At 35.3% G+C, this 25740-nt stretch overlaps 1 protein-coding gene and 1 long non-coding RNA gene across 3 annotated transcripts in view; both read left to right on the forward strand.

The window, feature by feature from the left end:
• Nucleotides 1–25740, forward strand: part of LOC133520955 (protein tiptop) — a 570116-nt gene that overhangs the window by 89789 nt on the left and 454587 nt on the right. The window lies entirely within an intron of this gene.
• On the forward strand, nt 18060–19306 carry LOC133521019 (uncharacterized). The gene is made up of 2 exons (XR_009799852.1): nt 18060–18267; nt 18972–19306. It is a non-coding gene; the product is annotated as an uncharacterized LOC133521019 (long non-coding RNA).

Consider the following 25740-nt stretch of genomic DNA (forward strand, 5'->3'; position numbering starts at 1 on the left):
ACATCATTTTTATATCGAAATGTAGGCAAGTTCGAATTGGTTCCCATATCTGTCCATACCCGAAACGTCACTCATTTACATAAATTCTACATTACACGTGACTTAATTGACACATTCAACGATTTATGTGCATTACTAAGAATTTGGGGTTTTTTGAGGGAAGCTTTTCTCATTCTCATAATTTACTAACCTGTCAATGTTTTAGATAATAGTTCTAATGCTTATTCTTACTATTTTAATTGTTTTTGGGACTTTAAGAGCGTTTTACTGTCTTTAAATTCCAACGTTATATCAGGATACAAATTACATAACGAATATGAGATTAAAAGCGATGATTATGGTAAATAATAATAATAATTCAGCCTATATACGTCCCACTGCTGGGCACAAGCCTCCTCTCATATGCGAGAGGGCTCGGGCTATAGGCCCCACGCTAGCCCAATGCGGATTGGGGACTTCACATACACCTTTGAATTTCTTCGCAGATGTATGCAGGTTTCCTCACGATGTAATAATAATAAAAAATAATTTGGCTTGGCAGAACTAGATCTACCATTCTACCTACTAACTCATGGATGATCATTTCATCATCAAATCAAATCAAATCAAAATAGTTTATTTGGTATCTAGGTATCTAGTAGAATTTAAACAATATTGGTAATGGATACCTCCTGGTAAGTATAGCAATACTTGTGTTAGGAGGTACCGCTCCTTCCTGACGGAGTTTTTCGGGTTTATCTCAGTTGACATATTATTATTTTATACGGTACATTTTGATAGTTTAACTATATCTATAAGTAGCTAATTTATATAAATATTATTACAATACAATTTTATGAAATTTGTTGTAACTATTCAAAGAAAAATATAATTAATTATGATACATTTAATTTGAATACAATTTTAACTCAATTTATTATACTAAGTATAACATGTAATTACAATCAAACGTGAAATATATTTTTAATTTATTATTTTTTTTAAAATGAATTTTTTATTACATATTTATCACGTCACAACTTAAAATAAAAGTAAATAATTCATTTTAAAAAAAATAATAAATTAAAAATATATTTCACGTTTTATGTAAATATTCTTAGTAAATTTTGACACTCTTTAATAAAAAACAATTTAGTTCTTAAATTACAATCAATATTAAAATTATAATTTACAGTCATAAGTATAATTACAATAAGTGTGTGTGTGTGTGTGTGTGTGTGTGTGTGTGTGTGTGTGTGTGTGTGTGTGTGTGTGTGTGTGTGTGTGTGTGTGTGTGTGTGTGTGTGTGTGTGTGTGTGTGTGTGTGTGTGTGTGTGTGTGTGTGTGTGTGTGTGTGTGTGATGGATGATGAGCTGGGCTTTTATTTGTGCAGCTTGATGAAGTTGTCTCCACCTTGGTCGATCCGAAGCCAGCTCTTTCGTGTCCTTGTACGACACGGCCCCTACATGCTCCATTACTTGGTTCAACAAACTTTTTCTTGGTCTTCCCCTCCCTCTCCTATATATTTTCCTTTCTATAATGTTTCTGATGAATTGGTCGTGTTGTAACAGGTGACCGATAATTTGTCGTCTTCTATTTTTAATAATGCTTTTCCTTCAGTCTATTTAGGACGGCTTTTATTGGTTACTTTTCCTATCCAACTTATCCCTTTCATTCTTCTCCAACACCACGTCTCAATTGCTTGTAAATAAATAAATAAATATTATAGGACATTATTACACAAAATGACTAAGTCCCACAGTAAGCTCAATAAGGCTTGTGTTGAGGGTACTTAGACAACGATATATATAAAATATAAATATTTATAAATACTTAAATACATAGAAAACACCCATGACTCAGGATCAAATATCCAAATACCTCTCTTTTTTAGCGATGTATGATGAGACAAATAAAATAGTACAAAAACTCTTAAAGTAGAAATTAAGAAAGAACAATGAAAAGAAAGCGAGGATAAATACAGATTTTTCCTATTTCTTTCTCTTTTCATATTTTTGTTGTTGATTTCCATAAAAACAATCGTGTTAACAGTTTTACAAGTAAGATCAAAACCACACAATCATAACATGTAACAAAACGCCATCACTTTGAAAAACGGAACGCACAAATGGCAAAATCATAAAATTAAATCAAACAAATAATCCCATGATAAAAGACGCGAATTAAATACAAGATCTGAGTATTCATCACGTAGAACAATTCGTAATAAAACTAATAAAATAATCGGGGTCGATAGTAAACGCATCGATTTTCTTTGATCCGTCATCGCATGTAAAAAACTAAACGATATAATGTGGGAACGGAACGTTTTTTTAGTGGCAACGCCGTGCGGAAACATGGCTGCCGCGGGCGTTCTAATAAATTGATAACCTTTATGTTTATGTTAATTTAGGATTTAAATGTTTTAAAAATAGACTTTTACAGAAGGTGATGAAATGACTAATTCCAACTTCACTCTGATTTTAGTAGTATGTCAGTTGACAAATAGTATAAATATATTTGACATCTAAACTGTCTTGTGTAGATCACTTTGCATACTTTGATCACTTAGCTACAGTTTCTAACTACACAAATCTACTATATTTTATATTTCATATTCATTTATTCATAAAATTAAAATTTTGCGCCTCGACTGCCCGCTAATTGGGTACTGGATAGGAGTAGTTATTGGTAGGTCTAAGTAGATATATAGGTTACTAACATAGTGTTAAGGCTAAAATGGTACCTACTAACAAAATATGGATCGCTTTGTAATCTGAAATAAAGAATTTTTAATTTTAATTTTTAATTTTAATTTTAATTTAATTTACATGTCATAGGTGTAATACACATAACTACACTATACTCGTACTATAAGGAATTGATCTCATTAATCTCTCGTTTCGATCGATACCTACTTTTTTGGTTCCCATCATTCGTTTGACTGGACCTATTTTGACAGATTCACATACACACATTATCCCAACAAAGTAGGTTGTGTAGGTATAGTCAAAAGATTTAATATGTGACCCATTTCGTACCTTGTCACAGTGACAAACAACATGAACGTAGGTACGAAATGGGTCACAAATTAAATCTTTTGACCGTACTTTAGGTAGATCATTTTGAACACTTTGTTCCTCTGCTTCTAACTATATAATCCTACTATAAGCAATTGATCCATAAATTTCTTTCTCTGTCCATATGTTTGTTTCCTATCTTTTTTTAATTTTTATTTAAAATGTTTTATTTATTCATTAACAATATTACAATTGTGTCTGAATATTTACTATATCTAATACTTAATCTAACATGCGTCAATTCTATATACTATAGTAAAAGATGAATTACAAAATGTCATACAAAATATCGTTTAATTGCGCATGTTTTGACAGACCCATGCATACGCACTCATAACTAACAATTTAACAAAGTAGTGTGTAAATCATTTTGCATACATTGTGCTGCTGATTCTAGCAGTTCTACCTATACAGTCCCACTATAGGCAATTGAGCCCATAAGTTGCCTTTATTCGATATATTTCTTTCCTATCATTCGTTTGATTGCCCATGCTTTGGCAGATCCATATATGCAGAAGTGTGTTTGTTATGATATGACATATAAACCAAAGAGGTTTTAAACGAAATGTTCCTCTGGAAGCTATTTTGTTTTAAATAAATAATAAATAAAAGGCTTTTATTTCGGACCAGATATCCATATTACAAACACAACAAATAATTAAAATATTTCCATATAAATTTTGACTGTGGTTTATTATTTTGTCAGTTTAACAAATGTATACAATATACTGTATGGTTTTGCCACAGAAATATGAATATGGTTTTGCTGTCTGCGACAAAGATTGTTTTAATCTGTTCAAACCTCGTGGAATTCCACTCAAAACCCAATAGTGTTCATCATTTTGACCTTTTGCTTACTTAGCCTTTTTTAACCAAACAAATCTTCTATAAGCAAATGAGTTCGCTGAATGTGTTCAAACTTAAGACTTATAGGCTCAAACTTTTACATTATTTGACATCTGTCAACTGTCAAACAACGAATAGTCCTATAGCCCTAAGCAGGCTTCACAATCGCGCACAAAGCCAAAAGCGAGGTGTTTAGATAGTTTTGTACTTTATACTGTTTATCTACATTCGTTTCTAACTGTACAAGTATTGATCCCATAAATTACCTTCACTCGATAGTTTGTTTCCTATCATTCGTTTGATTGCGCATGTTTTGACAGGTCCACACATGCGCGGTCATAACGCTGTCGGCGCTCGCGCACGAACGGCAGTGTGTTTGTGTTTACGTTGGGAGAATTATCGATGTAATGCTGGCTTTTTGATGATTTCATCTCGTGGCCTAATAAGAGTTGGGATTTGTTTTGATTAAACATATTATTCTAATTGGGTTATTATTCTACGTTTCTTACAAATATTTAACAGCCTCACAGCCTAGTCCGTTCTGTCGGTACCCAGCTTACAAAGCATGAGGTTCCAAGTTCGAATTCCGGGGAGGGGTATTTGTGTGTTCATCACGAATTCACGAGTTTTGGATGTTAGCCATGTATCTATGAGTAAGTATGAATATTGTCGCCTAATATTAGTACGCCTAGTCATAGTAGGTACAAACTTTGCTTTGCGTGGAGTAGGTCGATCTATTCGTATGTAAAATAGTCTTAAAATATTTATATTTATTTATCTTGCGTGAACAGATTTTTTATTATAGTGATTGTAGATCTTGATACAGTCTCTATCTACGATATACAGTCCAAATTATGTAATTATAACAACAATTTACAATACCTTTTTAGTTAAGTGTCATCCACGATGACGGGCATTTGTCAAATCTTTTTTTTTTTTTTTTTTTAATTTATTTAGAAAACAAACAGCCTTTTACAAATATGTCTAAAGTAAATGAACTAAAAATAGGCCTAAAGTTTCCTACATTACTAAGAAAACTATTACATGGAAATGTAAATTACGCAATTATAAATTACCGGTTTAGTTGTGTGCTACATGCAAGTAAGTTAAGAAAACATACAAAAGTATGAAAAATATGACTGGAACCAAATTGATCAATTTCTAGAAAACAAAATTTGCCGAACTTTGTTCTTGAACACGGACAAACTATGAACAAAAATATCTATATCGTTAAGAGATTCATTATACAAATAACAAGTGCGCCTAAAGAAAGAGTTTTTAGCATACTGTGTGCCACAGGAGGAAATAGAAAATGTGGGTTTAGAAATGAATATGAAATCTTAATAACAAACTTTAATAACAGGACAGTTCGAGGCTCGCGTCGTCGTGAATGACACGATATCCCTTTTCACCAGAGCTAAGCTTATGTTTACATACAAGGCGATTCAGATTAACTTAATACGGTTTTGATTTTATTTGCGTGTGACCTTGAAGATCACTCACACTGATCAGTGTACCACAACGATCGTCAAGGTCGTATCATAACCAATTCAACGCCATGGTAAATTGCTAGATTAGAATCTAGCTACCGGTCAAACGTAATTGCCATTCCACGTTTATTTCGTTGTCGTTGAGATTCATGATGGCGAATAGAATAGAATAGAATAGTTTATTGCATATCACATTACAAGCATGGATGGAATGGAACATATAGGTATACATGTGACACCCTGTAAGGGCACAGCAATATAAGAGGGCTACAGTAGGTGATTAATTTACAATTATTTCGCACATCATTAAGATAATATTACACATACATTCACGCATGATCATTTGATTGTATTATAACATTATTTCCTTACATAAACGAAGCACGGTAATATTTTCATTTACTGACTTTATCAAAATATTCATTAAGATTATAAAAACATCCATTAATTAAAAACAGCTTCAGGTGTTTTTTAAATTGACCTACATTGTCCAGATCTTTGATAGAGTTTGGGAGGTGGTTGTAGATTTTCATAGTCATATAATGTGGGCTACTTGTGACAAGTTTTAATTTTGAAAAAGGCACTTTTAGTTGATTTAGGTTGCGATTATTTCTTTTGATTTGAGTATGCGAAGAAGGCGAAGACGTATCGAGAGTATGTTTTTGTGTTTTGCCCATGAATGTCGTTTAAAGTAATATTGATAGCTTATTATGCAGTGAACTATCGTGGAAGTGTGCAGCTAATGCAAAACTAATCTTGAAACGCGTTTAATGTTTTAATCAACATCCGGCAATCCATCGTGGCTTTTTATAAAATCCATCTCTTTACTAAAAGCAACTACCGAACAACTTCATGCTCTACGAGCACACTTCAGAGTTACTACTGAATAACGACACTGGACATTGGCAAAAATCATCATAGATTTTATAGTGGTTTTTTTAGGGTGCGTACCCGAAGGGTCAAACGGGACCCTATTACTGAGACTTCGCTGTCCGTCCGTCCGTCCTTCTGTCACCAGGCTGTATCTCATGAACGGTGATAGCTAGATAGTAGACGGTTTTTTTTTAAAGAAAGACAAGTCACGGCAATTTATCGAATTAAACTCAAGTCTTACCTACAAATATAAAACAGTGCAGTCAATATCCCTCCAAAAATGTCAAACCAACTAAAAAGCAATTTTAATTCGGAATTCAGAGCCGCCCCGGGTCTAAATCAATATGATATGACAGTTCTGGTCAATTTATAGCCGTGAGTTAATTACAACTGCGGCCCGGAGTCTAATGACTTGTAAAGATGCTGCCTTACGTGCGTATCGTTTGATATATTGTTTGGGTCCTGATTGTATCGATTCTGAAATTGTGGGGTGCGATGGGTGAGAGGTTTGAGCGATTTGGAAGGGGTGTAAAGCTTGAGGCCTTTTAGTTTAAAAAATGTTTAAACTAGCTATGAAGTTATTTGTCATTTGTATTTACATCATACAGAGAATTTAATTTACGTACCATTTCGTACCTTGTCACACTGACAATCATTATGAAAGTCAAATGTCAATATGACAGGGTACTTACTGAAATTGTATTGCTTCACCGTACAGTCAAGCAATTTTATTTATTCCACTTTTCATCTCATATTATGAGTATTGTCGCTGTGACAAGCAAGATACGAAGAGGTACTAAAATGTAATGACTTGTAAAAATGCTGCCTTACGTGCGTATCGTTTGATATATTGTTTGGGTTCTGATTGTATCGATTCTGAAATTGTGGGGTGCGATGGGTGAGAGGCTCTGAGCGATTTGGAAGGGGTGTAAAGCTTGAGGCCTTTTAGTTTAAAAAATTTCTAAACTAGCCATGAAGTTATTAAGTGTCATTTGTAGCTACATCGTACAGAGAATTTAATTTACGTACCATTTCGTACCTTGTCACACTGACAATCAATATGAAAGTCAAATGTCAATATGACAATAAGTTAAGTGTCATTTATAGTTACATCGTACAGATAATTTAATTTACGTACCATTTCGTACATTGTCACACTGACAATCATTATGAAAGTCAAATGTCAATATGACAAGGTACGAAATGGTACTTACTGAAATTGTATTGCTTCACCGTACAGTCAAGGAATTTTATTTATTCCACTTTTCATCTCATATTACGAGTATTGTCGCTGTGACAAGGTACGAAGAGGTACAAAAGTGTAATGACTTGTAAAGGTGCTGTACGTGCGTATCTTTTGATATATTGTCTGGGTTCTGATTGTATCGATTCTGAAATTGTGGGGCGCGAAGGCTCTGAGCGATTTTGAAGGGGTATAAAGCTTGAGGCTTCTAGCCTGCGCTATGGTTTTATACACGATTGCCTAAACCTAGCTACTCGTATGAAGCTAGTCTTTTGTATTTACATCGTACAGATAATTTAAATTACGTACCATTTCGTACCTTGTCACAGTGACAATCAATATGAAAGTTGCTAGAGACCTTATACTAATGTCACGTAAGGTACGAAATGAAACTGAAATTAAAATCTCAAGGAATTTCATTTATGACACTTCTCATCTAGTATTTTCGCTGTGACAAGATTCGAAGTTTAGTTTTTGTGCAAAGTTTATTATATATTTTTAAAGTACAATTAGACTTATGATCGTGATTTATTATATCGAGCGAACGTCAAAAATTCAGGATTGGAATCGCTTTAGTCTCTAGTGAATGGCCTTAAGATTGCTAATTACGTTTTTGGTAACCGTATTTTGCTCTAAAAATCGCTAACTTTTCAAAAACTCCGTTCTCGGAGTCTACTGTAACTTAAGAGTGAATTATGTTTTGTTTTGTGTATTTTATTTTTATTTTACTACGTCGGTGGCAAACAAGCATACGGCCCGCCTGATGGTAAGCAGTCTCCGTTGCCTGTGTACGCCTGCAACTCAGTTACATGCGCGTTGCCGACCCTAAAACTCCGCATCTTCGTTGAGCTTGATTTAAAATAGTATAATTATTAATTAGATCTAAGGCAAATAAATATTACTATGAACTTAATTGACCTGACAGATAAGACAGGTAGAGCTGTGTAGCACATGTATGTAGAAATTATGTGGTCTCTAGTCTCTGCTGACAGCGCTTTTTATATTAAGAGGCTGTCAATACCTAAAGCGCGCACACTGTCTATTTGTATCTGAGTAAATGAGATAGCACTGTCGCATGTTACTGGGCCTGGGCAAGGGAATAATAAGAAAAATATTTAAATAAAAAAAAGCGGATTATTAATGTAATATTTTACTCAACAGCGGTTTAGATATAAATATTTTGAAATTGTGATTTTAATTGCAGACCCATAAGTCAAAACAATAAAGACATAAAACCGTTTAATTGTGATTTTAAGACCAATCTTTGCAATTATTTTCTATCGAGCCGATTTCGTTCAATCATGTATCGAGTACAACCACGGTCTTTGAAATATAATTAATATGAACATATATTTTTCTTACTTGACTAAAACAAATAGTTTTTTTAAAAAAGTGTTAAAGTAACATCAATTTCAAGGACATTGGGTGTTGACAGCCTCTTAACATAACAATTTAATTAGTTAAACTATTTTTACAAGCTTTTATTTACTTTCACCTTTCCGGTTTTTTGTCTGTAATCAAATCTTGCAAGTTCAATTTGACCCACTTCCCGGTTTCCGATGAAGCTGAAAATTTGCATACATATGTAAGTCGGGTGACAATGCAATATTATGGTACGAGTACCATCGAGCGAGGATGATGGAGACAGGAGGTATCCATTGCAACTCTGTGATAAAACAATGCAATCCAATTGTGTTTAGGGTTGTTAGAATTGTCTCGATGAGTAATAGTTACCTGTGGAAAGAAAAGTACAGTCAGCGATAAAAGCTTGAACCAGCGATGTTTTTTTTTGCCAAAAACTTTTTATATTCATCCATTTAAGGTGAAGCTACCAAAAATAATATTGCTTATGTGTATGTACAGTCAGCATGAAAAGTAGCGGATCAAATAACGTTTCATAAGAATCTACCATTCTGTAAACAGCTTACCAAAAAGTGATGTCTTTAATATAGAATAACTAAGACTGTAAAAGATATACTTTTGAGCGCGAATTTTAACAATTTATCTATATTTGTAAAAGTTATCCGGAATATCAGATACTTTTGGCGCGTTGTTTCATCCGCTACTTTTGATGCTGACTGTACCTTTCGGTTTTATTTAGATCTATAGTAGTGATGTTGTGTGAAGTTTCATTTTAAGGCTTATAATGTTTTGTAGGATTGCCTGTAAACACTTTTCAATGTGGTGTTAAATAAAAAATTTCTATGTCTATATCTATGTTGAAACATCATTTGAGACAATATTGTTCTATCATATATATCTATTATAATAATTTGGCAATGTGAATGTCATCTCGCCTTGTGTGGTAGGGCACAGCACAGCAGATGTCATTCCAGATCTAGAGCAGAGCCCAACTGGGGAAGTACCTCCACCTTACAGAAAACCGCAGCCAAATAACACTTGACCCTACTCATAGTGTTGTGTTCCTGCCGGTGAGTAAGGTTGCCAGAGCTCAACGAGGGGGGTGGGGTTAGGGTCGGCAACGCGCATGTAACTCCTCTGGAGTTGCAGGTGTACATAGGCTACGGAGACTGCTTACCATCAGGCAGGCCGTATGCTTGTTCGCCACCGACGTAGTATAAAAAAAAAATATCACAATCACTCACCATTTGTCATCGAAACTAAAGCGAGCCAACTTTTAAATATAAGCCATTTGACTTTGGAAAATGATCAAAAGTCATCAGTAGCTGTCTCAGAACACTTCGTAGATGGTGCATGTAATATGACTCGAGGTTAACACACTTCGCTCTAAATATTTATTTCATTTGAGAGCGAGATCGCTCATCTCCATAAAAACGTAGTCCTCACTTTTCTCTCAGGATATAGACGTTATGGAAAATATTTCTACAGAATTTGATATATTTTAGTCATAGCTATGCCGGACCGTTTGATTTTTTTCGTTTTTATAAATACTATAAAAGTTAGGAGCCAACAACAGGATTCATATAGATTTCTCAATGCTCCTAATTCTTATTGCAATTAAAAATTTGATAAAAATTAAAAGTAGGGGGTGGGGGTAGCTGTGGTTGATATACAGCAAATTGTGTCAAATTATTTTCAATAATGTTAATATGCAGAGAGGAAAATGAGGACTACATTTCTATGAAAAAGCGATTTCGTCTTAAGACAATCAGCCTACGCCATATAATCAAAGTTACGTTCTCATTATGTTCATTTCATGCAACATACACATAAACATTCAAGTAACATACGAAAATCTATATACATATAGTACTAGTTTTAGAAGAAACTGTTAACTTTTTGGCAAAAATTTCATTTTTGGTACGAGCTTTTATGGCTGGCCGTACTTTTCTTTCCACAGGCAAATTATAATACTCATCGAGACAACTCTAACCCAAATTAAGTTGCGTTGTTTCGTGAAATCATCACAGTTCCCTCCTGTTTCCATCTTCAGATCAGCTCGATGGTACAATATTGCAATGTTACCCGACTTAAATATGTATGCAAATTTTCAGTTCAATCGGAAACCGGGAAGTGGGTCAAATTTAGCTTCCAAAATTTAACCCACACGAACTAACAAACTTACATACTAACAGGGCAAGTTATATAAAAGCTTGTAATAAAATGAGAGCAAGTAGTCTTCTTACATACAAAACTGTCATTCTTATTTTTTTTCATTTCTCATACTCTGAAAATGGGTTGTTGTATTCTAGTGTGCAGAAAAAGATACGTGTCTGCTCTAGAGCACTGTACTTTGTAAATACGTTATTTTCTTTTTTTTTCGATAAGCAATCAAATATTTGTTTTTAAATGGATTTGTTCTACAATTCCCATTCTGAAAACTACCCGCGAATTCTATAAATATAGTACATTACGATACAAGTGCGAAAAATAGGAAATTCGAAACGAGTGGCGATAAATTAAAACACGACCGAAGGGAGTGTTTTAAATCGACACGAGTTGCGAATTACCTATTCGCACATGTATCGTACAACGTTTTACAGTACATATGGCTCTTTAAAGTTTCGACATAGTTACATAATGTGCTACTTTACGCACTAGTGCGGAAAAGTAGCACCATATGTACTGTAAATGATATTTTTAAGTGGTTAATTGAAAGTATCCTCAAGAAATACTACTGAAGTTCATACTTATCCATGTTTTCCTCGATCTCGAAATGAAAAGTACAGAATTAACTCGGGTGAAAGGCACCATTTCAGTCTCGGGCTATTGGAGCTCTCACTGCGTTCGAGCGCCAAACTACCTCGATAAAAATGGGTGCTTTTCATCCCTTGATTAACAATCTACTAAATAATCTATAGAATATAGATCAAATCGTGTTATATAAATGTTCATGGCCAGTTTTATGTCATCTAAGTATGTCGTTTCAACACTTCCACAGCTGACCTACGTTCGTAGCGCTACGTTGTATTTTTATACTACGTCGGTGGCAAACAAGCATACGGCCTGCCTGATGGTAAGCAGTCTCCGTAGCCTATGTACACCTGCAACTCCAGAGGAGTTACATTAACATGCATGTTGTAGCCGATAACATGGGTTTTCCGGTATGTTGCGAAAATGTTTCGTAGAGGGTAGAGGCAAAACGACAATGTGTCGTGATTAGCGCTGAATGGGTTTAAATAATAGCATAACTTCTACCGTGTAAAAATAAAAATAAATAAACGTAAAAAATATGCCTTGAACTACGCACTTATTCGTCCATAAAAAACATGAACTAATCACAATTGACCTATTTTTTGTCAACGTCATCGGATATTGATCTATAGATCAATGATCCAGATTGAGTCAGTGGCTGACGTTTCGTGATTGAAGGACGGACAGACAGACGATTGGGTATAATTACTTGCATTTTATAGATGTTATAGTTTTTGTTGGTATTGTTATTGTTGAATTTGAACAATGATAAGTAATATCAATAATTAAAAGTTATTGTATTATGAAATTGAGTATTGGTTGATGAATGATAAAAATAATATTTTCTTTGTTTATTCGTATAGTTTTTTTTTGCAACCACCGATCAGACTATATAATTCAAATATATAATACCATTCAGATGGCTAACAAGCGTGTGAAGTCATTTTTATATTTAAATAAGTTTTTGGGAAAAAAAATCATTTTTGTTACAAGCTTTTATCGCTGAATGTACTTTTTTTAGACGGGCGACTAATACTCATCATTCTTAAAACCCCAAACACAATTAGGTTGCGTTGTTTTATCACAGAGTTCCTATGGCCACCTCCTGTCTCCATCATCAGATCAGCTCGATGGTACCATAATATTGCATTGTCACCCGACTTCCATATGCATGCAAAATTTCAGCTCAATCGGAAACCGGGAAGTGGATCAAATTTAACTTGCAAGACTTGATTACAGACAACGGGACGGGTGAAACTAAATAAAAGCTTGTGAAATGGAATATATTTATATAAAAATTAATATTATGAATACTTAAATAAATATTCATTCATTCCACAGTTTCTTCATTATTTTTAAGTAGGATAAATCACATTCACTCATTCAATCAGTCACTAGAGGAGAACAGCCAAAAATGAAACGGCGACGCTTTGCACTCGCTCAGTCAATTATTAAATATTAATATTATAGGTTACCATTTTGTTTTTTTTTTGGAGCGAAGCTTCGCTCCAAAACCCGTGTCGTCGATGTTGGGATGAAGACCGCCAGACTAAAGTGGGACTGGGCTGGACATGTCTGCCGGATGAATGGTGACAGATGGACCAAAATAGCCACTAGCTGGCATCCCCAGAGTAGTCGTGGCAGAGGCAGACCGAGGAAGAGATGGCTGGACGACTTGGATACGTTTCAGCGGGATTGGCGGGATCTTGCTCAGCACAGGGAGGATTTGAAAGCGAAAGGGGAGGCCTTTGCCCAACAGTTGGACACACAAATAGGCTACCGTAAAACCACCCAACTATAGTCCAAAGCTCCCATCTATGATCCACAAATAAACTCAATTTTTCTCGTTCAGGTGTGTATTTTACTATATTTTTGTAGTTCTAACGCAAAGTATGTTTATAAATGGAAGGTAAAACTAGGAGTAAACCACAAGGAACATTGGTATAGATGCTTAATTTTCTTTTGAACTTGTGGACCATAGTTGCAGTATTGGATTATAGAGTTGGGTGGTTTTACGGTAATAAAAAAAAGGTTACCATTTGGTTGACACATGTCAGGTTTCAGTTTAAGCCATCAAAACGGACCCCTAATCCACACGACAGGCCAAATGTTACCAATTAAGCTATAAATTTCTATAATCGCATTTTTCATCGATTTCTACTATGTCGATATTAAATTATAATTTCTCGTGAGGAATGTCGACCGGTTGCTATCCGTCTCAGGAATTAAATTGTGCGTTTGACATGTTGTCACTGAACAATTTATGATATTGACAGTTGCATGCATGGTTAAGGAGATGGTTGATGGGTAGCGAGTAGCGGAAGCGGATATGAAAGACAAGTATAAGCACTCACATTCTTTTGGCAACTGTAGTTACCAGCTGTCACCCTTATTTTATTATAATAATAAAAGTCACTGAAAAATATTAAGCACGTTAGTGGATAGAGAGTACGTTAATAATTAATAAGTTTTTGGCAAAAAAATCATTTTTGGTACAAGCGTTTATCGCTGTCTGTACTTTTCTTACCTCAGGCAACTAATACTCATCGAGTCAATTCTAAAAAACACAAACACAATTAGGTTGCGATTTTTCATCACAGAGTCCTATGGCCACCTCCTGTCTCCATCATCAGATCAGCTCGATGGTACCATAATATTTCATTATCACCCGACTTACATGTGTATGCAAATTTTCAGTTCAATCGGAAATCGAGAAGTGGGTTAAATTTAGTTTCCAAGATTTAACCCACACTAACTAACAAAATTACATACTAAAAGGGCAAGTGTTATAAGACTCTTTGTTACGTCTGTATGTGGCTTGTATGTGTGTTTCTCTTTTATTTTCGAATTATGCGATGATGATGAAACGGGTATAAGAGTACAGTAAAACCCATTTTGGTTTGCATTTTAAAGACAAATCTAATAAAATATCACGATGAGTTTTTAGCTTCTGGTAAAGAAAAAAACGTTTAAAAAACCCAGTTCCAGCTAAACATGATTTAATTTTAAATTTAATTCAATTGTAAGTTAAATTTTAGTATAATAGTAACATAATTTAATCACAATTTTAAGAAATTCAGTTAATCTAACACTGTATGTACCCAAGTCTGAAATAAATGTATTTTTTTTACATAAAAGTTTACGCGCGATTTCTATTCGAATTTACCAGATATATCACCCAATTTATCAATTACTCAAGTATATGAATGAATGAAATTTAATCCAGAAAATTATTTCCATATGCATTATACATTTACACATAATTACATTACATAAAGAATTAAATTAAATTAAAATAAAATTAAATCAAATTAAATAACATCCAGTATATTGTGCTACTGTTCATAAGCGCTTAAAAACTCCGCCCGTGCTTCAGCCACAACCTTACCAGTGGCATGTTTAAAAGAGTTGTTAGGATAATTATAGGACACCTATTATGGGATGAATTCGTTGAAGTTGCATAACATTAATGTTACATAAAAATGTATAAGGCCCATTGTTCCGTTTACCCCTTCATGCTTGTATTATATGGACCTTATGTTTTTGCTAATAAAGTTTAAAATTGTTACTAAAGTGAAGATATCTTGTGTGACAGTAGACATTATTTTAACCCTTTTTAAATGCAATTACGTTACGGGAAGTAATACTTTAAATTAATGAATAATTTATACATGAGATTGTTATTTAAGCAGGTTGAACAATTATAAACGTGTTAGCCATATTTGGTAAAAACGTTAGTACAAATAGGTATACTAAGTTTCCGGGAATAAGTGTGAAATGCCGACCTTTCTCGTTTGGTAATATACATTATCACACACTTGCCAAAAGGGACGTTCAATACCTTACCTTGCAAGATTTGAGACCGATAGACAGTCTACGGGACAGGTGAAACTAAATAAATAATAAGAAATTGCTAGAATATAGCCCTTGTGATCTGACGATTAAAATTCTAAACAGAAGTATGTATTTCAAAATCTTCTACAACCTAGCGTTCTCCCGGCCTAGCGCCAGGGTCCGCTTTCCTTCTCAATCTTCTCCACTATGCCCGGTCTTCGGCATCCTCAGGTGTGAGATTGTTCTCGTCCAGCCAGCGATTCTTAGGCCTACCGCGTCCGCGTCATTTTGGGCTCTGGACAGTGAAGTCGAGCATCTATTTCCAATGTAGTCCACCGGTCTGCGGCTTATATGGCCATACCATCGGAGGCGACTTTCCTGCAGCTAGCTTATTGGCTACGTCACGGATTCCGAGGTTGCCACGGATGTGTTCGTTACGTATGCGTATATTCAGTATAATTGAGATAAAATTTAAAAGCCGTCCGATGGTCATTTTAGTTTAGCATAATTTTTAACTTTTCTAAAAACTTTTTGCGTAACCTACGCATGATTGCACTAAACGGGAATCAAATCGAAACCTTCGTGAGAATAAAAACTAACTGCCATTAACTCATAAACGAATCAAAGTATAAACTATTATGTCTTCATGTTAGTAACTTACGGTTGTTATGGTACCGATGTTCCATTATTCTATTCTCCCACGGTAAACATATCAACGTATAGTTTTTACAAACTGCTATATACATATCAGTTTATGATGTAAGGGTTATGTGTAAATGATGTAATGGTTTTATTTTAAAACATGCGATGTGCTTAAGTACCATAAGGTTGTAAAAAGGAAATTGCTTCTCAGCAGCAAGACTGGGTCCGATTCGAAGAATGATTAAGAGATGCTTAAGATCTTGGAAAGAGCTTGAAAAGATCGATAACTAAACGATATGTCACAATTGACGTTTATTTCGATTCTGCTGTGATCTCAAGATCTATTTACGATATTTCTAACGTCAAGGTGTCATTTGTTGCCCGAATCGTGCTGCTTCTGTCAATTATACGACATACGTACGATATCTAATTGAGAACGTATCTAAACCAGAACTTACCATTATCTTATCTTTTCCGTATTTCATTCTTCGAATAGGACCGACTGTTTAGTTGGGAGCCCATACATGAAAAGTATGCAGTCATATATATTTCGTATACCAAGTATAGATTGGTATACGAAATATTAATTCAACCAGAACCCCTAGTGTAAATTTAAATAATAGCGTGAGGTGACGTACGCGTTTGCATTAAGTCTCATTTTGTATGGGATTTACAAACAGCGTGCCAAGCAGGACGTTTTGGAAACTCAAAATCCCATACAAAATGAGACTCAACGCAAACGCGTACGTCACGTTTCGCCATCGAATAAATTGATACTTATGGTTCAGTACAGTCAAAGAGTAGAAATAATTATTTAGACGCGATACAATCCGTCTAACTAGTTTAGTTTCATGAATTCCAATATTTTTTAAAATTACTTGATACAAATAATTTAAACACATTATGTACTCTGAAATAAATAAACAATGGCCAAGACCAATGAAGACGTTGCCTCCCGCGGAGCGTGTCGAATTTAGCCTAAATATTTATTACGTATTCTGTTATTTCGATTGAGATGAACTTAACGCGTTGTGTATATTGTCTGAGTTACGTAACAATAGATTTTTGAGACTCTTACATAAAATAAAAATGTATACGACTATCAGTTAACCGATTAAATTAAATAATTCATACATAAGAGTAAATTTTTAGCCGTTAAAAATCAATTGTTAAGTTACTCCGAATATACTTAAATTTATTAAGATGTCCATTATATTTAAAGATTTCGAAATTTCAGAGACATTTAGAATTCGGACTACGGATACTTTCCTGTTCGAGAAAACCATTTGTAACTAAAAATCCTATAAAAGTAGAGTTAGAGCGATCCGAAAGAAATCGGATGACGGAGATCGGATCTAGTGCGTAACTTACCATAGAAATAGTTCTACGGCTACTACGGATCATATTTTCACGGGTTCGAATCGGACGTACTGCGAAACCGCTCTTAGTTTTCATTTCTATGTAAAAGTAATTGATGAATTTGAATCAGGGTTCTGCATGTTATATAATATATGTCTTTATAGAAGTTATAAATAAAATCCCGTAATATTGTTAGGGCTTGTCAAGTACTTAAAATATTTCGCTTTTCTTAAACATAGCTTAAGTTATTTTTTAAATTATAGTTATTGAATATTTTACGATAAAAATGTATCCTACCTCTTTTTATCCTTACCTAATCTGTATTTTCCTTTTTAACCTTTTGAACGCCACTCCTATGGTACGCGGCGCGTAATCGTGAACCTTATCGGTACGCATGAAGGTTGATATTGGGTTTGTAGCCGCGCACGTCATATGACGTCTTTGGCGGTCAAAAGATTAAAAGCAGTGTTGTGGCCAAGTCTGTCGGTTCGATTCTTATGACATTTCCGTAAGTTAATAAAAATCGATTATATAATAATAAATAATACATTTAAAACGAAAACAAAATGGCAAAAATTTAATACTATGTGAAAAAACGTTACAAAAGAAACAATACAAACATGCAAAAATCGACTTCAAAATGGATTATTTTAATTCATTTATAATCGCTAGACTTGACAGATACGTCTTAGCCTCATCACTACAAACTTCAATAGACAACTGTCAAATGTGTTAACTTAGATCTCACGAACTATAGCTACAAAAGTTGGGCTGCGCAGCATTGCAGTCGACGTTTTCCAAATATGTGTGTTTAAATATATACAAGGTACCCGTGAGCATTGCGAGACATTTTAACTAAGCATTTCTGGTAATATTTAGAAAATAAAATGTCATAAAAAGTTTTCTGGATAAGGCCTAGTTTCATAGATAATTAAATGTTTTTCGAAATCATTATTTCGCCATAAGTGGGTACAAAACACATTTTTGACTGCGGTATTGCCACTTTGAGGTCTAGTCTGGACATACCTATTGATTGACATAGAAAAATTAAAAGAATGTATTCGAGAGGCTACCCCCAAATAAAAAAAAAAACTTTTTAGTTAATTTTAGGTAATGTGTTTATCAATAAAAATTACGTTTTACGTACAGGACTGTTCAAAAAAAAGAAAAAAAAAAACAAAAAATTTTTTTTCTTTTTCGCAATGCTTTTTTGAAATCAATTTGAAATCTTTCGCAATGCTCACGGGCACCTTGTATATAAATATAATAGGACAATTTTACAATGATCTACTTAGTCCCACAGTAAGCACAGTAAAGCTTGTGTTGTGGGTACTAGATGACAATAAATATAATATAAAGTTATTTATAAAGAAAAGAAAACATCCAACCATAACTCGTGAACAAATATTTGTGGTTAACTTTCCAATATATGCCCTTAATAGGATTTGAACCCGGACCTCCTGCTTCGTAATTACTTTGCCAAAATCAACCAGCCTTAAATTTTTGCAGGAATCCCTAACATCTCAAAACACGTCGATATAGCCGCCACAGATCTTCCAATAAGCCAACAATGATAATTAAAGTATACTTCGCCGGATCATAGCAAACTGCGCAGTCATGCCGTCGATCATCTATCGCTTGACAGACAAACACACCGGGTTTGTTCCACTTGGACCTCTTCTAGAGATGAAGACTGAAGTCAACTGCGTTATGGATAATATAACTCACGATAGGACGGGTCTACGGTTCAATTTGTAATGGTTAATGGTCAATTCTAATTAACGTTCAGACAACACTGTACGACTTTTTGTTTTCTACGAAAAACCACTTTCAGCAAAACGAAAGACAGGTGTTATCCGAAATACTATCATTTCATCCACCTAATAGATCACATCCTATAGTTGTTAAGTTCTAAACCAACTTATAAGCTAGATCTATCATTATTGTTGTTCTTGTCTTCTTTTCGATCAGCGGATTTCTAAGCATACATCATTCTAAACGAAGTCATCATAAGTCAGAAATGTTATAAGAAGAAGAGCCTCATGTGTATCTACGTCGATGTATATCTTGCGGTTTGCCGACCCTTGATGTTAACTTTAACTTTGTGCTATCTTTCACCAAATCAGGCACCAAAATGTACAAGCGAGAGGAACTGCTAGAAATGTCAAATCCTTATCAAATAAAGAACAGTTCAGAAACAAATTCAATTTTTGCGAGAGATGCAACAATTCTCTTAGAATGATGTAGCCCAAGAAGAACACTCCGCGTTTTTCTGGCCAGTAAGTCACCTAGTCACGAAGTTTTATCCAAGAAATTCGAACAGTTCTAAGGTCTAAAGAGCCCAAGTAGAACAGACCTCTCAGTGACAGATGCCGACAAAGCACCGCCAAATCACGCAGCGATCACTAGTAATTGTGCGACCTGATTGTACCCTCAATAGCTATCGTTACAACAAATTCATCTTTTGTGGATCTTTAATTAAATGGAACGATTTTTTGAGATAACTCGTCTATTGTTTAGTGACAGACGTCCTTATCTGTTGAAAGTTAGATTCACAAGAATCTTGATATTTGAAATAACTGTTCTTATTAAGCAACAATTGATTGCTGGTTTTATAATGGCGTCCACTGAGGCCGGAACACAAATCGCTCTGTTTTCCGAAATATTCGTGTTGCATCGCTTTCCTTAATATCACAGATCGACAAACGATGACGCAGTCATATTTCCACAAATATATCTATCTATTGCAGCATTTAGTTTGCTCGTTTTGGAGTTATGCCTCCGCCAAATTCGCCCAAGACTTTTTGTCCCTCGTTGTAACCAGACCGTCTAGCATGACTTGGGTTCTAGCGCGAGACTGCATACATCTACGCACCCAAGAACACAAGTCATGCTAGAGGGTCAATTGTCGCCCGCGTGTCGCCTCAAGTCATTCACTCATCTTTCTGTTTGGCGAACCTCTCTGATCTTCCCTACGCCTCCACTCTAAGGTTTTCCTGGTCCGTCGTTCGGCATCCATACATGCGACATGCCTTCACCATATCCATATTCTGTGGTTCTATGGTTATTACCACATCAACCACATTTGTCTTCCGCCAATCTACTCGTTTCGCTTACGGTCCAGTAGCGTAATGCTAAGCATGGCTATCTCCATCCTTGAATACAACATTGAAAAAATTCCATAAGTCAATATCCAGGGTGCAAAATAGAGATTACGTTTATATGGAGAAACGGACGCCCGCTATCTTCTTAATGACCGAAGCATTAGCGAAGGCGTTCACCGGGATTATGCTTTCATATTTCCGGATGTTCTCCTCTACAGGTCGCAATTCTTAACCGATTCTCGTGAAATGTTGTGACCAGGTTCAATGATAAAATAGATTATTTTTGTTAGTCCTTTTTTTTGGAAAATTTTCAAAATGCTGAAATTGGCATAAAGGACTTAATCTATGACGTACCTAGTCTATGACGCATAAGACTATTGTAAATTCATTGTGATAACGACTCAACGAACTAATTAATTTTCTATAGTATATTTAAAAGGAAATGATTACTTTACTTGCTTTCCGCGGCAATTTCTGCTTACTCCATTATATCTTTTCCAATGTAATTGCTCTTTCAACATCTAAACAATAGCCCACCCGCCATGACAGTATCCTGACAGATCTCGTCATCTTCATTATCGACAGTCACGGCGGAATGAATTGACAAACATCAACGTCAATCGAGGTGAGAATGGAAAATAATTAGTACGTTGATTGGACCGTTTAGTTGGTACACTATGATAATTCATGGTTTATTGTGTGTTAAATTACTTTCTCACCACACCAGTTCCTAAAGATAAATAAAATATAAAATCTCCATCGGTTTTCGACGAATAAAGAGAATTCTCCTCGCCTCACTACTGCAGCGCATCGGGGATGTTTGTTGAAGCTAGGGTAGACTGTTTCTACACCACAATGCGGAAGCGGTGCACATCCCTATCGCCCTGAGGGCATTTGCGGCAAGGTTTGACTGTCAGTACATGAGCCATTGCCATATGATACATGTACTGACAGGCAAGCCAATAGTATGTAGAAATAGTATGTTATGTCCTGAGTTTACTAACCTTAGTTGTAGAAAGACTAATTAATTATTTGTTTCATATTGCTACTAATACATATTATAATGTATTAATGTTAAATTTTAAATGTATATGAATGTTATGATTTATGGACCTGGTCTGAAGAATATGATTGATTGATTGTTTGATTTATTCGTCGAAAACTGATGAAAAAATTATATTTTATTCGAAAGAGTCTCTTCTTCTTGCTTGCTCCATCACACTTTAGGTGGGTCGGCTCTCCTAATTATTTTGCGCCACGAGATTCTGTCGAGGGTTGTCGGGTCGAGTAGATTGTTTTTCTTCAGAATTTTAGAATTTTATTCGAAAGAGTGGCAAAGTGAATTAGATTCAAATTATGATTGTTTCCTTATGTTATGATGATTTTAAATGATGAATACTACGTCAGGTGAGAATACGTTTGTGTCATACGCCACTTACATTGGTTTGCAGGAATGCGAAAAGAAGCAGAAAGAAGAAGAGGAAATTGGCAGTCAGGTGTCAATTGTCAAGTTGGTGAAATAGGCGCCTGTCCGCGTAGCCAGTATGCCAGTAGTTAACGCTCCGTTGCGAACGAAACGCAACTGTCCCTGTCAGACTAATATGGAAAAATGATAGAGAGAGATGACTACGCTACGCTACGGAGCGTAATAATATAAGGATAACAAAATTACATTCGTTTATCGACATAGCCAATAGAGAAGTCAAAATAACCGACGAAAAATCACGTCATTTCCGTGAATTATCGAATTTCTTTTGACGTACTTAAATATAATTCGAAGGTTTCGCTCGCTGCTATAAATAATAATACGTATTTCATTTCACGTACGTCTTGAAAAAATATCTATAAAAATGCAATTGATAATGCCAAAAAATACCAAACCGGGTCTCCTAAACTTAAACAAAAACGTTCCATTTTGCAAACACTACCTTTGGCCTTTTCTCGCACAAAGCGTAGACTCCAGGGTTGTCACTGCAATGTGTCAAAGTCGTCAGCCGAGGGTTGTCAACGCACGGTGACTTGCACCCTGTTGATCGCTAGGGGCACCACGCTGCCGCCCTGCTGGTGAATGGAAGACTAGTCCCGACTCGGGCTAATCCAGAGTTGGTAACATAATATGTCAAATTTGTTCGTGCGGTGAATTGTCAATGCTTCGTTTGTACGTACTCGTACTTCGTACCTCTTGATTGTTTGGGGGATTCTAATATTAGCGAACATAAAAGCTATCCTATGATCGCTAATATGTCTTTGCAAAAGTGTTCATTATTTTTACAAGCAATGAAAATGCCCAATGTGATTTCACGATTTTGATAAGTAATTCTTTGTGTATTCGCGAACAATTACGAGATCGAAGAGAGGCCTATGCTCAGCAGTAGGCGACTGGAGGCTAAAATGATGATGATGATGATGGTACGTAATTAAGCAAGTAAACTAGATCAACACGGATTCCATTGACGGTAGTTTTTTAGTATACTAAAAACGAATTATTTTATTATACTGAAATTATCCAAATAATTTTGTATTTTACTGAAATTATCCAAATAAAATTTTATAAACCGCTATTTCGTTTCTTAACTCACAATATTAGACATTTATTCACGATATGAAAAATATGATAATTTCTCTGATTTGTGGCATAAAATTCATCGTCATCATTTCTGTTATTTTTGACTTCAAAAAGTTTCTGAAACTGAGAATCACTCTGTACCTGATAAAACGATATTTGATGAACAAATGACATTCCTCTTTCCATCGCGTTGTCACCCCACAAATGCCGGCTAAGTGACGATGATCGACAAAAACGGATGAAGTGCGATTTTATTAACAGCTCGCTTTCATCAACTTGAAAAAATACTCTCTATGGGAATAACAAATGATGTTGTTGGGCCGGAAAATGGTGGATCCTTTGATCGCGGTGACTCGACGTTTGACGTTTGAAGAGATTTTGTATGACGATGGAGTGTATGGGTATTATGCTGTGATGAAAAAAGGTGTTTTTTTTGAGAAATGGTTTGGTGAAAACTAGCGCCTCAAATTATTAGAAAGGTATTGACATAAACGTGCATAATATATCATCATTGCTTGAAACTTCGTTGGAACTTTACTATCTGATTTTTAGATTTTCTTATTGCTCCACATATTTACATGGTACCAAAACTTATTTGTGACATTATCTATGAAAAGGGACCTTATTGTCGATGGCGCTTAAGCCGAACTGCGTAGCGCGGCGTTGTTTATAATATGGGAGCGTCGTTGATAATGGCGTAAGCGTCACCGACAATAATGTCCCTTTTCACAGACAATGTCACATTTTTTTTTGACTAAACTTAAAAGTGCAGGTGTTATTTACGTTACCAACTACACTTGGTAGCAATGAACACGGGTCACTTTTTATGGACTGCTGCTTACAAACCGACTCGCATTTAAAAGCGCTTGAATATAATTGCTACTACTTAAGTGTGAATATAATTATGTATTATGCAGGTATCAAAATATCATTTCTAATCTAATCGATTTGCAATTTATAACCAAACTTGCCAATCAAACCTTCAACCCTATTCGTGTTATCGCTGACTCACTTATAGGGGAAGCAATGCACGATCAAAAGAACATATAATACATATAATTTATGGGACTTTTGTCCTACTGTTAATGGGAATCTTGGTTACCCTTGCCAGGTGCATAGTAGCAATTATAACTGTTATTAAAAGTATTATAATCGTTTTTTCTGATATTGAAACTTAGGGATGAGCTTTTGAGTGTTAAGTAAGTCGTGATGAAACTGTATTTGTTCTACAATTTGAAATGCAAATGTCTAAGCCTACGTTAACTGTTTACCATTCTTCTTCTTTGTTAGGGGCTATGTAAGGCTCTGCAGCCTAAATATCACTGCGACCATACCTGATCTATTGTGATCGCCACCTACTACAACTCTCGATGCAAACCTGCAACTTCAAACAGCTGCAGGATCCTCTTGATCTCGAGAGACCTTAACTCCTCCGGACGTAATATGTGTCTGCCCAGGATTGAGTCACGAGTGCGCAGTAGGCAAGGGCACTCTGCGAGGATGTGCAAGGGCGTCTCCTCTGCCTCCATGCAGAGTCTGCACCGCTCCATGTCACGTTTCCCCATAGTGAGCATGTGCTTATTTAGGCCGCAGTGCCCAGTAAGCACCGTTACCAAGTTGCGCAGTTGGTTCCTAGACAGCGCTAAGGCATTCGAGGCCGCCTTTTTTTTTTTTTTTTATGTAATAGGCTGAAAACGAGCAGACGAGCCGCCCGAGGGGAAGCAGTCATCGCCGCCCATGGACATAAGCAACATCGGAGGAGTCTTTTTGCTGAAGGCCTTAATAAGCGCTTTACCATTAGGCGGGTCATGCTTATTTGCCACGAATAGGTATGGTATAAAAATATACAGATACGTTTATAAATAAAATAACCTGAACCTGGATAAACATTACGTAATATTAATCCTGGAATAAAATAAAAATAATACAATATCACAGCGATATGTCCTTCTACTGTAATGGTGTAACAGCAATGCTGTAGAAATAACAATGTACCTAGAAGTCGCCATCCGAATTTTACCTTAAGACAACCATCGTTTCTTGGCACCACAACCACAGATGTTCAAAAAAACTTACAAATAGAACAAAGAAAAACCCCGAAAAGCGAGTGACTTGGGACAAATTGAAGTATAATACAGAAAGGCGACAGGAGGAAAAGCAATGAATCGAGCCGACATGTGTCGCGGTGCCAACCCTAATGACTGTGCAAATCGTCCGCGACTATTTATCAACTTGTATGGTAGGGCTGGCGCGTTTTGATTTGGTAGGTGAAGGTTCCGTTAACGGTTTTTTAATGTTTTATTATTGAAATAGAGTAAGTTTATAAAATGTCGTGAAAATAGTCAGTATTGATCAGAACAGGAGTTAAGAAATTAGTCTAAACTTCTGTTTAAAATAGAACCAGGAGCTCGAAGGCTATTAACAATATTTTTCTATAGTGTTAAAAAGTAGCTTTATCGCTAGAATAAAAGCATTCATTATGGCATAGATAAATAAGACAGCTTAGAGTATTAATTTCATCCAAGGATAAAATCCATTTATAATAAGTTTTTACCGAGCTTTGCGAAAACTTATTTTTAATAATAATATGACGTTTTACCTAAACGAA

Source organism: Cydia pomonella, chromosome 9 (assembly GCF_033807575.1).
Source record: "Cydia pomonella isolate Wapato2018A chromosome 9, ilCydPomo1, whole genome shotgun sequence".
NCBI lineage: Eukaryota > Metazoa > Arthropoda > Insecta > Lepidoptera > Tortricidae > Cydia > Cydia pomonella.